This window comes from Hippopotamus amphibius, chromosome 7 (genome assembly GCF_030028045.1).
Source record: "Hippopotamus amphibius kiboko isolate mHipAmp2 chromosome 7, mHipAmp2.hap2, whole genome shotgun sequence".
NCBI classification, from domain to species: domain Eukaryota; kingdom Metazoa; phylum Chordata; class Mammalia; order Artiodactyla; family Hippopotamidae; genus Hippopotamus; species Hippopotamus amphibius.
In genome coordinates, this window is record NC_080192.1 from 124508309 (window position 1) to 124523506 (window position 15198).

A 15198-nucleotide genomic window follows, 5' to 3' on the forward strand; every position below is an offset into this window, starting at 1 on the left:
GAGGGATCAAACCTGCGTCCCCTGCATTGCAGGACAGATTCTTTACCATTGGACCACCAGGGAGGTCCCATAAATTCATACTTTTAGATTGAAGATTATCTAATCACTAGCCCCAGCCTGGACTTATGAGATCCCAGCTGACACTTCCATCAACTTTCAAGCTGTTCCATAGGCACCTTAGCTTCTATTGCATGGTTTTCCTTTAACCTCTCCCTTCTTCTGTATTCCTTTTCTTCGAGAATTGCATAAATATTTCCCAAGTTGCTTAATCTGTAAACTGTATATTTGCCTCTTTCTCAGTCATGGCTCATGTCACCAAATCTTGTTTGTGCCTCTGAAATGCCTTTCAAGTCTCTCCCCTTGTCTTCATTCCCATGGATATGGCCCTGCATCCATCCTCATCATCTTTTCCTTAGATTATAGTAATAACACTCTAATTGCTTTCTCAGCATCCAGTCTCTTTCCCGCTAATGTAGTCTTTACTTGGTTTTAATTCTAAACATGTATCTGGTAATGTTTCTCCACTACAAAAATCTTTGTTGGTTCCCCTCTATCTAAAGGACAAAGTACAAACTCCTTAGCAATGTACTCAAGACCCTCCACAATCTTTGCAGTTTGTATCTCTTAAAGTTCATGTCCAGTTTTTTCCCACCACACCCCACACTTCAAGCACACAGGCTTGTTTATTTCCTGAGACCACCTTATTCGTTGTTATGTTTGACTTTTTAGTACCTGTACCTACCCGCTTGTCTGTGAGCTCCATGAAATCAGAGACTCTGTCTTATTAACTATTGTATTCCAAGTGCCCCCAAACTATCCCTGGTATTTCATAGGCCAATGGAAGTACTTCCATGCTTCTTCACCATTGCTGCTCCCTTTACCTGGGGTGCTCACCCCTTTTATTCTCAATGGTGAATGTCTATTCATTCATCCTTCAAGTTCTAGCTCAAATATCAATTTCTCCATCAAGTCTGACCTAACACAAACTTCCCCAACTCAAAACGGGTGACTTTTCTTCTCTGTGCTCCTAAAACATTTTCAACGAAGTGCCAGTGTAGCATCTACCTCCTTGTACTACAACTATTTCAATATGTATCTCCAACTTCAGTAATTTGAACTGTTTGGAGGGAGGAGAATGAGTCTCACTCATATATAGTTTCAAACACTGAACTTCACGCTGAATAGATAGGTGCTCAATAAGTATTTGAGCAGGAAGAAGGTGTCAGCCTTTTGATGATGTAAAGTCTTTTTTTTTTTCACTTTTAAGCCTTTTTATTTTAAAAATGTATCTTCTTAGAGGACTGGGACAGGGAGGGTGGGGGGACTCGAGGAGGGGGGAGTCGAGGGAGGGAGGGAATACGGGGATATGTGTATAAAAACAGATGATTGAACTTGGTGTACCCCCCCTCCAAAATAAAAAAATTAAATAAAATTTAAAAAAAGGAAGAAAAAACAATGTATCTTCTTTGTTTTTACATTTTTCCAGTGTTATCGAGATATAATTGACATGTGTCACTGTATAAACTTAAGGTGTACAGCATCCTGGTTTGACTCACATATACTGTGAAATGGTTATCACAGTAAATTTAGTTAGCTTCTATCATACAGATACAACTAAAAAAAAGGAAAAAAGGAAAAATTTTTTTGTGATAACTCTTAGGATTTACTCTCTTAACATCTTTCATATGAACAAGTGTTAACTACAGTCATCACGCTATACAGTACATCCTTAGTACTTATCTATCTTATAACTGGAAGTTTGTACCTTTAACCACCTTCCTCCCATTCTCTCTCCCCCTAACCCCTGCTTCTGGTAACAAGAAATCTGATCTCTTTTTCTATGAATTTGGCTTTTGGGGTTTTTTTTTTGGGCGGGGGGGGGGTCTTCATATAAGTGAGATCATACAGTGTTTATCTTTCTCTGTCAGATTTCACTTAGCATAATACCTTCAATTTCCATCCATGTTGTCCTAAATGGCAGGATTTTTTCATATTTTATGACTGAATAGTACCACATCTTCTTTATCCATTCATCTGTCAATGGACACAGGTTGTTTCCATGTCTTGGCTACTGTAAATAATGCTGCTATGAATGTAGGGGTACAGATTTTTTTTGAGTTATTGTTTTTGTCTCCTTTGGATAAATACTCAGAAGTAGAATCGTTGGATCATATGATAATTCTATTTTTAATTTTTTGAAATTAAAAATTTTCATGCTGTTTTCCACAGTGGCTATACCAGTTTACAATCCCACCCACAGTGCACAAGGATTTCCTTTTCTCTACTTCCTCGCCAGCATTTATTTTCTCTTGTCTTTTTGATGATGGCCATTCTAACAAGCGTAGGGTAGTAGATGATGTAAAATCTTATCTCCAGTTTGGACAGGGCTTCTCTTCTGTGGAGCACTTCTTCTGCCTGTCTCTCTAGTTCACCTGCCATTCTCTTTTATTGAAGCATAGAACCACAGAATGTCAGCTGGAAGAGGCCCTGCAGTTGGAGTAACTTGTCCATGGCCACATGGTAAGGGTAAGAGCCAAGGCCAGGACCAGATCTGCTCCCTTTAGGACAATATCTTTCCCACTTGACTCCCTCTCACTCTCTACTCCCTCTTTGCACCAACTTCAACCGTTGCCTCCCTAATGGGAGACAATGGAAGGAAAAGTGTCAGGGAGTGAAGGGAAATCCATGGGCCATGGGGTCCAGTGTGTGTGTGTGTGTGTGTGTGTGTGTGTGTGTATGTTTGCCTCCTTTCTGCCCTACCTACAGCCCTCTTTGTGGCTGCACTGGGCTCCTGAAAATGAGCAGAGAAGTCTCTGGTCTTGACAGGATCTGTGAGGAGAGAAGTCATTGCTCCTGGCTCTTCCCAAGTCACTCACCTTCTAGAAGATGCCCAAAGCCCACTCAACCTGGGCTATGGCAAACTCTACCACACTAGGGTCAGAGGTGAGCCCTGAATATGGAACCAAACAGCCTTGAAATGTCGCTGTTACCCAGAACCCTAAACATCATGGAAACTGATGAGCCTAAGTCCCATCTTACTCCCTCGTCTTGGCAGAGAGCAACCCGGAGACAGCCTCCGACCTCAGTCCTGCTCTGGCCCCCGTGGCCGAGACACAGCAAAGGATAGCTCAAAGGGATGTCAAGTTCCAGCATCCTCCAATATCAAATTTAAAAAATTTCATTACCCTCAATAGATGTGGTTTTATTGTAATTGCTTGGAATTTGAATAACATGCTATAACCATCCCCATACATTGGACTTCCTTAGATTTATTAAGCTATTTATTGAATGGTGGGTAATAAACATTCAGGATTAACAGCTCTGCAACTGCTCTGAGACAGTTACATAGAGAGTTGCTAAAATCCCATAAAATAATTATGAATCAGTTACCACGCTGACAAACCATAATTGTCAAAAGTTCAATGCAGACTCAGGGCCTTATTTAAAAGTTTGTTCTTGCTCGCGGCTTTGAAGTTCCTCTTCCTTTCTCCTGGCATTCCCTTCATCCCTGTCTTTTTCTACTTTCTTCCCATTCCCTCTTTCTTCTCCTCTCCCACCATTCTTCTTCCTTTCTTTCACTTTTAATATATGGAAGAAGTAGCATAGTGTGACGAAAAGAGCAGAGATGTGGACCCTGAGACATCTGAGCTCAAGACAGGGATCTGCCACCTGCTACCTCTGGGACCCTGGGCAAGTCTCTCTTAGCCTTTATCTCCTTAGCCATCTATATGGAGGCATATCCAGGATGTAAGAGGCTTTTGATGACTTTTGGCTTCCTTCTCCTCTCCTGCTCCTTCCCCTTAGTTCATCCTGAGTGTGACTGCCAGACTGGTTCTCCTGCTGTCCCATTCCTTCCATGTCTCTTTCCTATGGCTGCTCTTACATCACAGCTCCGCTGGGCTGTCAAAGCCCTGGTCCACCATTTGACCCACTGCTTTTCAAGTTGATCACCAACTTTATCTAGGACCTAGCATTATCTGGATTTTAATTCAAATCAGATGAAAATAAACTTTTTAATATTGTGGTAAAGTATAATACATAACATGAAATTTACTATTTTAACTTTTTTAAAGTATACAATTCAGTGATGTTAAGTACATTCGCATGGCTGTGCAACCATCACCACCATCCAACTCCAGAACTCTTTTCATCTGGCAAAACTGAAACTCTGTGCCTATTAAACAGCAACTCCCGGAGAAAAAGATGGTGGCGAAGTAGAGAGACGTGGAGTGCATCCCTCTCCACAGATGCATTGGGAATGCACGGAAGGACGCAGTAATTCCCACAGAGAACCAGCTGAACACCAGCAGACTGCCTCGGACACCGGAAAGGGCTGCGGGGAGCCCGACATAGCCGGTAGGGAGGCATCTACGAGGGCTCAAAGAGGGTGAAGCGGCGGAGCTGTGGCAGACGGGAGGGAGTGAGAAACATACGGACGGTCCGCAGCGCAGCTCAGTGTTCCCGGACCGAGACATCGATCCGCGGCTGAACGGAGGGTCCAGGAGCGGGAGCGTGGGAACCGGAGAGCTGGTTCAGGGTGAGAAACATTGTTGCCGGTAGGGTGACCGACCGAGAGCACAGGAGGGAGGAGGTCCGCGGAGAGGAGTGCCCGTCCCTGAGAGCTGCCCGGCCATGATGGCGGCTGGAGGCTGCAGGCTCACGGGCGGGGGGATGAGCCGCGCGCGTAGCCTCTCCTTCTCTTTCTGCGCCTCTGCAACAGGCAGTGGAGAGACGACCTGCGGGCCACCTAAGGCGCTCAGGGATAACAAGCACCCTCAGGCGCTCGGGCGGGGCTAGATTAAAACTCCTTGCAACGCCAGCAGCAGGGAGGCTGCCAAGAGAAAAAAAAAAAAAAACAACAGCATCAATAAGAAAAAAACCCCGAGAGAGGCCCAACTCTTAAGACTTTCTGTTTACGCCTGAGCCACCAGCGCCCTCTGCAACAGGCACCTCCAAGCCTGACTGAAACAATAGTGTGCCACTGCTCACTCACTCCCAGGAGAAGGAGCCACTATTGTACCCTCTCCCTCCCCACACCGACGCTTACAGACGAACAATAAAGGAACCTCTGCTGGCCACAGAATAACGCAAAAAAAAAAAAAACCCCAAGGCAAGGAGAAGGACACTTACAGCTGAGACGCTAAGGAAACAGAAATAGTAGTATCAATACCTATTGAACTGGTCCATTCTGGGATCAGTTCTGGATTTTTTTTTTTTTTCTTTCTCTCTCTCTCTCTTTTTTTTTTTTTTTTTTTTTGGATTTATTAAATACGATCTTAGCCCTAAGGGATCTACAAGTTTTATAACATAATTTTTTATTCTTTTTTTTTTGATTTATTAAATACGATCTTAGCCCTAAGCGATCTACAAGTTTTATAACATAATTTTTTAATGATATTTTTTATTCTTTTTTTTTTTTGATTTATTAAATACGATCTTAGCCCTAAGCGATCTACAAGTTTTATAACATAATTTTTTAATGATATTTTTTATTCTTTTTTTTTTTTTTTTTGGATTTATTAAATACGATCTTAGCCCTAAGGGATCTACAAGTTTTATAACATAATTTTTTATTCTTTTTTTTTTGATTTATTAAATACGATCTTAGCCCTAAGCGATCTACAAGTTTTATAACATAATTTTTTAATGATATTTTTTATTCTTTTTTTTTTTTTGCCTTTTTATATACTTCTATTTCTAGCTAAGTTTTTGGTAGTACAGACAAAATATCTCTCATACTTTCCTTTCATCCCTATCTTTTATACATTTCTATTCCTTTCCTTTTATTTGCATATTTCCAACCACACTACGCTCTTCTGTTCCCCTTTCTTCCAGCCTTTTTAAGTTTATTTTATCTTAACATACTTATAAGCAACACTATCGGTCTGCTCAGACTCCTTGCTCTATTCTCCAGATGACGCACTGCCTTGGTATTTAATATTAGGCTTTTGTCTTTATCTTAGTTCTTAGTACAGTTGTCTAATTACATTCTGAGAATCTCCATTCTCTCTGTGGTACTCCAGCTCTTTTCTATATTTGATCCTAGCTTACAAAATCTCCCTGGATTGATGTTTGTATGTGTAGGGTGTTATTTGTTGTTTGTTTGCTTTTGCTTTTGTCTCTGATTTGTTCTGTTTCAGTTGTCAATTTCTGTTGGGTTTCTCTTTGAATATCTGATAGCACACTGGGGTTCTGTCAGGTCTTTCTAGAGCCTTATGTCCTAACGGATTCAGTAATTGTGTGTCTTATATATGTATGTGTTTCCTAGACTGAATATTCGTTTAATCCAATACTTGGACATTAGTCTGAGGCTTGGACAGTCTTCTATAAACACCTCTATCGCCAGGACAAGTAACCCCAAAAGTTTGGACAACCATGAGGAAACAAAGAAACACCATGCAGGCAAAGGAGCAGGAAAAAAACCCACAAGACCAAATAAATGAAGAGGAAATAGGAAAAATGCCTGAAAAAGAATTTAGGGTAATGATAGTAAAAATGATACAAAATCTCGATAACAAAATAGAGAAAGTACAAGAAACAGTTCATAAGAACTCAGAAAAACAAACAGCAATGGATAACAAAATAACTGAAATTAAAAATACTCTAGATGCTATAACCAGCAGAATGACTGAGGCAGAAGAACGAATAAGTGAGTTGGAAGATAGAATGGGGGAAATAACTGCCACAGAGCAGGAAAAAGAAAAAAGAATAAAAAGATTAGAAGACAGTCTCAGAGACCTCAGTGATAACCTTAAACGTACCAACATTCGAATTATAGGCATCCCAGAAGAAGAAGAAAACAAGAAAGGGTCTGAGAAAATATTTGAAGAGGTTCTAGTGGAAAACTTCCCCAACATGGGAAAGGAAATAATGAACCAAGTCCAAGAAGCACAGAGAGTCCCATACAGAATAAACCCAAGGAGAAATACACCAAGACACATATTAATCAAACTAACGACAATTCAACACAAAGAAAAAATATTAAAAGCAGCAAGAGAAAAGCAACAAACAACATATAAGGGAAAACCCATCAGGATAACAGCTGACCTTTCTACAGAAACTCTGCAGGCCAGAAGGGAATGGCAGGATATACTGAAAGTCCTGAAAGAGAGAAACCTACAGCCAAGAATACTCTACCCAGCAAGAATCTCATTCAGATTGGAGGGAGAAATCAAAAGCTTTCCAGACAAGCAAAAGTTAAGAGAATTCAGCACCACCAAACCAGCCTTACAACAAGTGCTAAAGGAACTTCTCTAAGTAGGAAACACAAGAAAAGGAAAACACCTACAAATACAAACCCAAAACAATTCAGAAAATGGTCATTGGAACACACATGTCAATAATCACTTTAAATGTAAATGGATTAAATGCTCCAACCAAAAGACAGACTGGCTGAATGGATACAAAATCAAGACCCTTCTATATGCTGCCTACAAGAAACCCACTTCAGACCAAGGGATACATATAGACTGAAAGTGAAGGGATGGAAAAAGATATTCCATGCAAATGGAAGTCAAAAGAAAGCTGGAGTAGCAATACTCATATCAGACAAATTAGACTTGAAAGTAAAGACTATTACAAGAGACAAGGAAGGACACTACATAATGATCAAGGGATCCATTCAAGAAGAACATATCACAATGGTAAATATCTATGCCCCCAATATAGGAGCACCTCAATACATAAGGCAAATGCTAACAGCTATAAAAGGGGACATCGACAGTAACACAATAATAGTGGGAGACTTGAACACCCCACTTACATCAATGGACAGATCATCCAAACAGAAAATAAAGACACACAAGCTTTAAATGACACATTAGACCATCTCAACTTAATTGATATTTATAGGACATTCCATCCAAAAACGACAGACTACACTTTCTTCTCAAGTGCACACGGAACATTTTCCAGGATAGATCACATCTTGGGTCACAAATCAAACCTCAGCAAATTCAAGAAAATTGAAATCATATCAAGCATCTTCTCAGACCACAACGCCATGAGACTAGATATCAATTACAGGAAAAAAACTGCAAAAAATACAAACACATGGAGGCTAAACAATTCACTCTTAAACAACCAAGGAATCACTAAAGAAATCAAAGAGGAAATCAAAAAATATCTAGAAACAAATGACAACGAAAACACAACAACCCAAAACCTATGGGATGCAGCAAAAGCAGTTCTAAGAGGGAAGTTTATAGCAATACAGTCCTACCTTAAGAAACAAGAAAATGATCGAATAAACAACCTAACCTTACACCTCAAACAACTAGAGAAAGAAGAACAAAGAAACCCCAAAGTGAGCAGAAGGAAAGAAATCATAAAGATCAGAGCAGAAATAAATGAAAAAGAAAGGAAAGAAACCATAAGAAAAATAAATAAAACTAAAAGCTGGTTCTTTGAGAAGATTAACAAAATTGATAAACCATTAGCCAGACTCATCAAGAAAAAAAGGGAGAAGATGCAAATCAACAGAATTAGAAATGAAAAAGGAGAAGTAACAACGGACACCTCAGAAATACAAAAGATCATGAGAGACTACTACAAGCAACTATATGCCAATCAATTGGATAACCTGGAAGAAATGGATACATTCTTAGAAAAATACAATCTTCCAAGACTGAACCAGGAAGAAATAGAAACCATGAACAGACCAATCACAAGTACGGAAATTGAGGCAGTGATTAAAAATCTCCCAACACACAAAAGCCTAGGACCAGATGGGTTCACGGGCGAATTCTATCAAACATTTCGAGAAGAGTTAACACCTATCCTTCTCAAACTCTTCCAAAATATTGTAGAAGGCGGAACACTCCCAAACTCATTCTACGAGGCTACCATCACCCTGATACCAAAACCAGGCAAAGATGTCACAAAAAAAGAAAACTACAGACCAATATCACTGATGAATATAGATGCAAAAATCCTCAACAAAATACTAGCTAACAGACTCCAACAGCACATTAAAAAAATCATCCACCATGATCAAGTGGGGTTTATCCCTGGGATGCAAGGATTCTTCAATATATGCAAATCAATCAACGTGATACATCATATCAACAAATTGAAGGATAAAAACCATATGATCATCTCAATAGATGCAGAAAAAGCTTTTGACAAAGTTCAACATCCATTTATGATAAAAGCTCTCCAGAATATGGGCATAGAAGGAAATTACCTCAACATAATCAAAGCCATATATGAAAAACCAAAAGCCAACATCGTTCTCAATGGGGAAAAACTGGAAGAATTCCCTCTAAGAACAGGAACAAGACAAGGGTGTCTACTCTCACCACTGTTATTCAACATAGTTTTGGAAGTTTTAGCCACAGCAATCAGAGAAGAAAAAGAAATCAAAGGAATCCAAATTGGAAAAGAAGAAGTAAAATTGTCACTCTTTGCAGATGACATGATATTATATATAGAAAACCCTAAAGACTCTACCAGAAAACTGCTAGCACTAATTGATGAGTTTAGTAAAGTAGCAGGATACAAAATTAATGCACAGAAATCTCTTGCATTCCTATACACGAACAACAGAAGAGCAGAAAGAGAAATTAAGGAAACTCTCCCATTCACCATTGCAACAAAAAGAATAAAATACCTAGGAATAAACCTGCCTAAGGAGGCAAAAGATTTGTATGCAGAAAACTTTACGACATTGATGAAAGAAATCAAAGACGACACAAACAGATGGAGGGACATACCATGTTCCTGGATTGGAAGAATCAACATCGTGAAAATGTCTGTACTACCCAAAGCAATTTACAGATTCAATGCAATCCCGATCAAATTACCAATGGCATTTTTCACAGAACTAGAACAAGAAATCTTACGATTTGTATGGAAACGCAAAAGACCCCGAATAGCCAAAGCAATCTTGAGAAGGAAAAATGGAGTTGGTGGAATCAGGCTTCCTGACTTCAAACTATACTACAAGGCCATAGTGATCAAGACAGTATGGTACTGGCACAAAAACAGAAAGGACGATCAATGGAATAGAATAGAGAACTCAAAAGTAAGCCCAAACACATATGGGCACCTTATCTTTGACAAAGGAGGCACGAGTATACAATGGAAAAAAGACAGCCTCTTCAATAAGTGGTGCTGAGAAAATTGGACAGCAACATGTAAAAGAATGAAATTAGAACACTTCCTAACACCATCCACAAAAATAAACTCCAAATGGATTAAAGACCTACATGTAACGCCAGACACTATAAAACTCCTAGAGGAAAACATAGGCAGAACACTCTATGACATACATCAAAGCAACATCCTTTTTGACCCACCTCCCAGAATCATGGAAATAAAATCAAGAATAAAGGAATGGGACCTCATGAAACTTAAAAGCTGTTGCACAGCAAAAGAAAGCATAAACAAGACTAAAAGGCAACCCTCAGAATGGGAAAAAATAATTGCCTATGAAACAACGGACAAAGGATTAACCTCCAAAATATACAAGCAGCTCATGAAGCTTAATACCAAAAAAGCAAATAACCCAATCCACAAATGGGCCGAAGACCTAAATAGACATTTCTCCAAAGAAGACATACAGATGGCCAACAAACACATGAAAAGATGCTCAACATCACTCATCATCAGAGAAATGCAAGTCAAAGCCACAATGAGGTATCACCTCACACCAATCAGAATGGCCATCATCACAAAGTCTGGAAACCACAAATGTTGGAGAGGGTGTGGAGAAAAGGGAACTCTCCTGCACTGTTGGTGGGAATGTAAGTTGGTACAGCCACTATGGAAAACAATTTGGAGGTTCCTTAAAAAACTACAAATAGAACTACCATATGATCCAGTCATCCCACTCCTGGGCATATATCCAAAGAAAACCATAATCCCAAAAGAAACATGTACCATAATGTTTATTGCAGCACTATTTACAATAGCCAGGACATGGAAGCAACCTAAATGCCCATCAACAAATGAATGGATAAAGAAGATGTGGCATATATATACAATGGAATATTACTCAGCTATAAAAAGGGATGAGATGGAGCTATATGTAATGAGGTGGATAGAACTACAATCTGTCATACATAGTGAAGTAAGTCAGAAAGAGAAGGACAAATATTGTATGCTAACTCACATATACGGAATCTAAAAATGGTACTGATGAACTCAGTGACAAGAATAAGGACGCAGATACAGAGAATGGACTGGAGAACTCAAGGTATGGGAGGGGGCGGGGGGTGAAGGGGAAGCTGAGACGAAGCGAGAGAGTAGCACAGACATATATATACTGCCAACTGTAAAATAGTCAGTGGGAAGTTGTTGTATAACAAAGGAAGTCCAACTCGAGGATGGAAGATGCCTTAGAGGAGTGGGGCAGGGAGGGTGGCGGGGACTCGAGGCAGGGGAGTCAAGGAAGGGAGGGAATATGGGGATATGTGTATAAAAACAGATGATTGAACCTGATGTACCCCCCCCAAAAAAAACAAACAAACAAACAAAAAAAAAAACAAAAAACAAAAAACAGCAACTCCCCATTGCCCTCTCCCCTAGTCCTGGGTAACCACAATTCTACTTTCTGTCTCTGTGAATTTGACTAACCCAGTTTCCTCATATCAGTGGAAACACAGTATTTGTCCTTCTGTGACCAGCTTATTTCACTTAGTGTAATGTCCTCAAGTTTCATTCATGTCATAACATGTGGCAGATTTCCTTCCTTTTAAGGATGAATACTATTCAATTGTATGTTTACACTACATTCTGTTTATCCATTCATCCATCAATAGATACTTGGGTTGCTTCCACTTTTGACTATTGTCAAATAGTGCCATGAATGTGGGGGTGATAACATCTGTTTGAGTCCTTGCTTTCAATTCTTTTGGGCATATACCTAGAATTAAATTACCAAACCATACAGTAATTTTATATTTAAGTTTTTGAGGAACTACCATACTATTTTTCATAGTGGCAAAAACAGTTTTAATATGTTTTCCTTAATCTTAAGGATAATATACATGCTTTATGAACAATTTGGAAAATACAGAAATGACTGTAAAAGTTATTCATAATACCATCATTCAGAGATAACTTATGTTTACATTTTGAAATGTTTCTGTCCAGTCTTTGTTCTCTGTAACTTTACCCTTAAGCACTTCAGATGATTTTATTTGTGTTTTTCAAGCAGAATTATTTAGATAGTACTATCTATATAATTATGATTTTTCTTTTATTCCACATTATATTGTGAGCATTTCCAAGTGTTGATAAATGTTGTGTCTGTGTTTGTGTAAATGGCTATACAGTATTCCATTGCTTAAATGTTTCATTATTTATAGGACATAGCTAAATTAGATCAATAAAAGCATCTATTAAAAATTATTCTTATATAAAATTATTTTCCTTTTTATTCCAGCTTTATTGAGATATAATTGACACATAAGATTATGTAAATTTAAGATGCACATGTTGATATGATACACTTTCATACTGTGAAATGACTACACTGTAGTGTTAGCTAACATTTCCATCAACTCACATAATTATCATTTATTTTTGTGGTGAGAATATTTAAGATCTACTCTCTTAGCAACTTTCAAGTATATAATGTAACATTGTTCATTATAATTACTGTGCTGTTTATTAGATCCCCAAAACTTATTCAGTTTGTAACTGCAAGTTTGTACACTTTGCCCAACATCTCCCTATTTCCTCCAGCCCCCAGCCCCTGGTAATCACCATTATACTCTTTGTTTCTATGAGCTTGTCTATTTTAGATTCCAAATATAAGTGATATAATACGGTATTTGTCTCTTTCTGACTTATTTCAGTTAGCATAATGCCCTCAAGGTCCATCCATGTTGTCACAGATGGCAGAATTTCCTTATCATGGCTGAATAATGTGTGTGTATATATGTACATGTGGGGGTGTGTGTGTGGCAACTTGCATTGCTTCCATTTTTTGACTACTGACTCTGTATGTCTCACATCTTCTCTATCAATTCATCCCTTAATGGACATTTAAGTTGTTTCTGCATCTTGACCATTGTGAATAATGCTGCCGTGAGCACAGAAATGCAGATATCTCTTCAAGTTCCTGATTTCATCTCTTTGGATACATACCCAAAGGTGGGATTCCTGGATAATAGGGTAGTTCTGTTTTCAATCTGGGGGAGAACTTCCATACTGTCTTCCATAGTGGCTGTACCAATTTACATCCCCACCAACAGTGCGCAGGTGTTCCTTTCTCTCCACAAACTCACCAACACTTGTCTCTAGTCTTTTTAATGACAGCCATTCTAACAGATGTGAAGTATCTCATTGTGGTTTTGATTTGCATTTCCCTGATAACTAGCGATGTCAAGAATCTTTTCATATACCTGTTGGCCATTTGAATGTCTTCTTTGGAAAAATGTCTAGTCAGCTCCTCTGCTCATTTTTTAACTAGGTTGTTCGGGGGATTTGCTATTGATTTGTATTAGTTCTTTATATATTTTGAATATTAACCTCTTATCAGATGTATGATTTGCAAATATTTTTCCTATTTCATAGGTTGCCTTTTCATTTCATTGATTTTTTTCTTTTGCTGTGTAGAAGCTTTTAGTTACTTGTGCTTTTGGTATTATATACAAAAAAATTATTGCCGTGTCCAGGGTCAAGGAGATTTCCCCGTATGTTTTCCTCAAAGAGTTTTATGGTATTAGATCTTACATATAAGTCTTTAATCCATTTTGATTTCATTGTTGTGAGTGGCATAAGACAGGGATCCAATTTCATTCTTCTGTGTGTAGTTATCCAGTTTTCCCAGCACTGTTTATTGGAAAGACTATCTTTTCCCTATTAAGTATTCTTGGCTCCTTTGCCAAGTATTAGTTGACCATATTTGTATGGGTTTATTTCTGAGTTCTATATTCTGTTCTATTGGTCAATGTGTCTATTGGTCTAACAGTTCCATCCTGTTTTGAATACTATAGCTTTGTAGTATAAATTGAAAGAAGTGTGATGCCTCCAGATTTGTTCTTCTTTCTCAGGATTGCTTTGTCTATTAGGGGTCTTTGTGGGTCCATACAAATTTAGGATTATTTACTATTGCAGTGAAAAATGCCATTGGAATTTTGATAGAGATTGCATTGACTATCTGGTGGCTTTGGTTTTTTGAAAAAATCAATAAATTGATAAACCTCTAGCCAAGCTAAGAAAAAAATAAAGAAGACAAAAATTACTAATATCATAAATGAAAAAGGGGACGTCACATGGGTGCCATAGAAGAATATTAAGGAATATTATTAACAAATATATGTCTACAAATTTGGTAACCTAGATGATATGGACTAATTCCTTGAAAGACACAATCTGGTAGATCTCACGTAAGAAAAAAGACACCACCTAAATAGGCCTACATCTATTAAAGAAACTGAATCAGTCATTAATAATCTTCTAAATAGAAAGCATTAGGCCAGAATGGTTCACTGATGAATTTTATCAAGCATTAAACAAGAAATTATGCCAACTTCTACAGTCTCTTTCAGAAGATATAAGCAGAGGGAATACTTCCTAACTCATTCTGTGAGGCCAGCATAACCCCTATAGGAAAACAGAAAAAGACATCACAGGAAAAGAAAACTATAAACCAATATCTCCTGTGAACAGAGATGCAAAACTCCTCAACAAAATATTAGCAAAGTGAATCTAAAAATGTATAAAAATAATTGTACACCTCAAACTAGTGGAATATATACCATGTGTGCAAGGATGTTTCAACATTTAAAACTAAATTCATATAATCCATTATATCGACAGGCTAATGAAAAAAATTACATGATGATAAAACCTAGCTTTTACTTACACATAGTATAAGGAGTCTGATGACGTCATACACATAATTCACATACACATACTTATTTCTTCATAGCTTGGAACCAGAAGCCATTAAGGACCTCTGGAAATTCCTGAAGTTAAGTAATTCACAGGTTCTTAGTCAGAAGACCTGAACTCAACTCCTAGCTACACATTTTAGTACATTTATATATGCCACGGGGCCAGTGTTGTAGTAGTAAACTGACTTTCTGGGAAGGGAAGGAAGAAAACCTGATTTGTACTATTTGCCAGTTTCCATGGTGTAAATATGCCCATCATGCCTGATTTGAATCTACCTGTGTGATGTCCAATGCACCGCTGTCCTGGATAATATATATAACCTTCCCGGAACATAGTTTTTTCAATTTA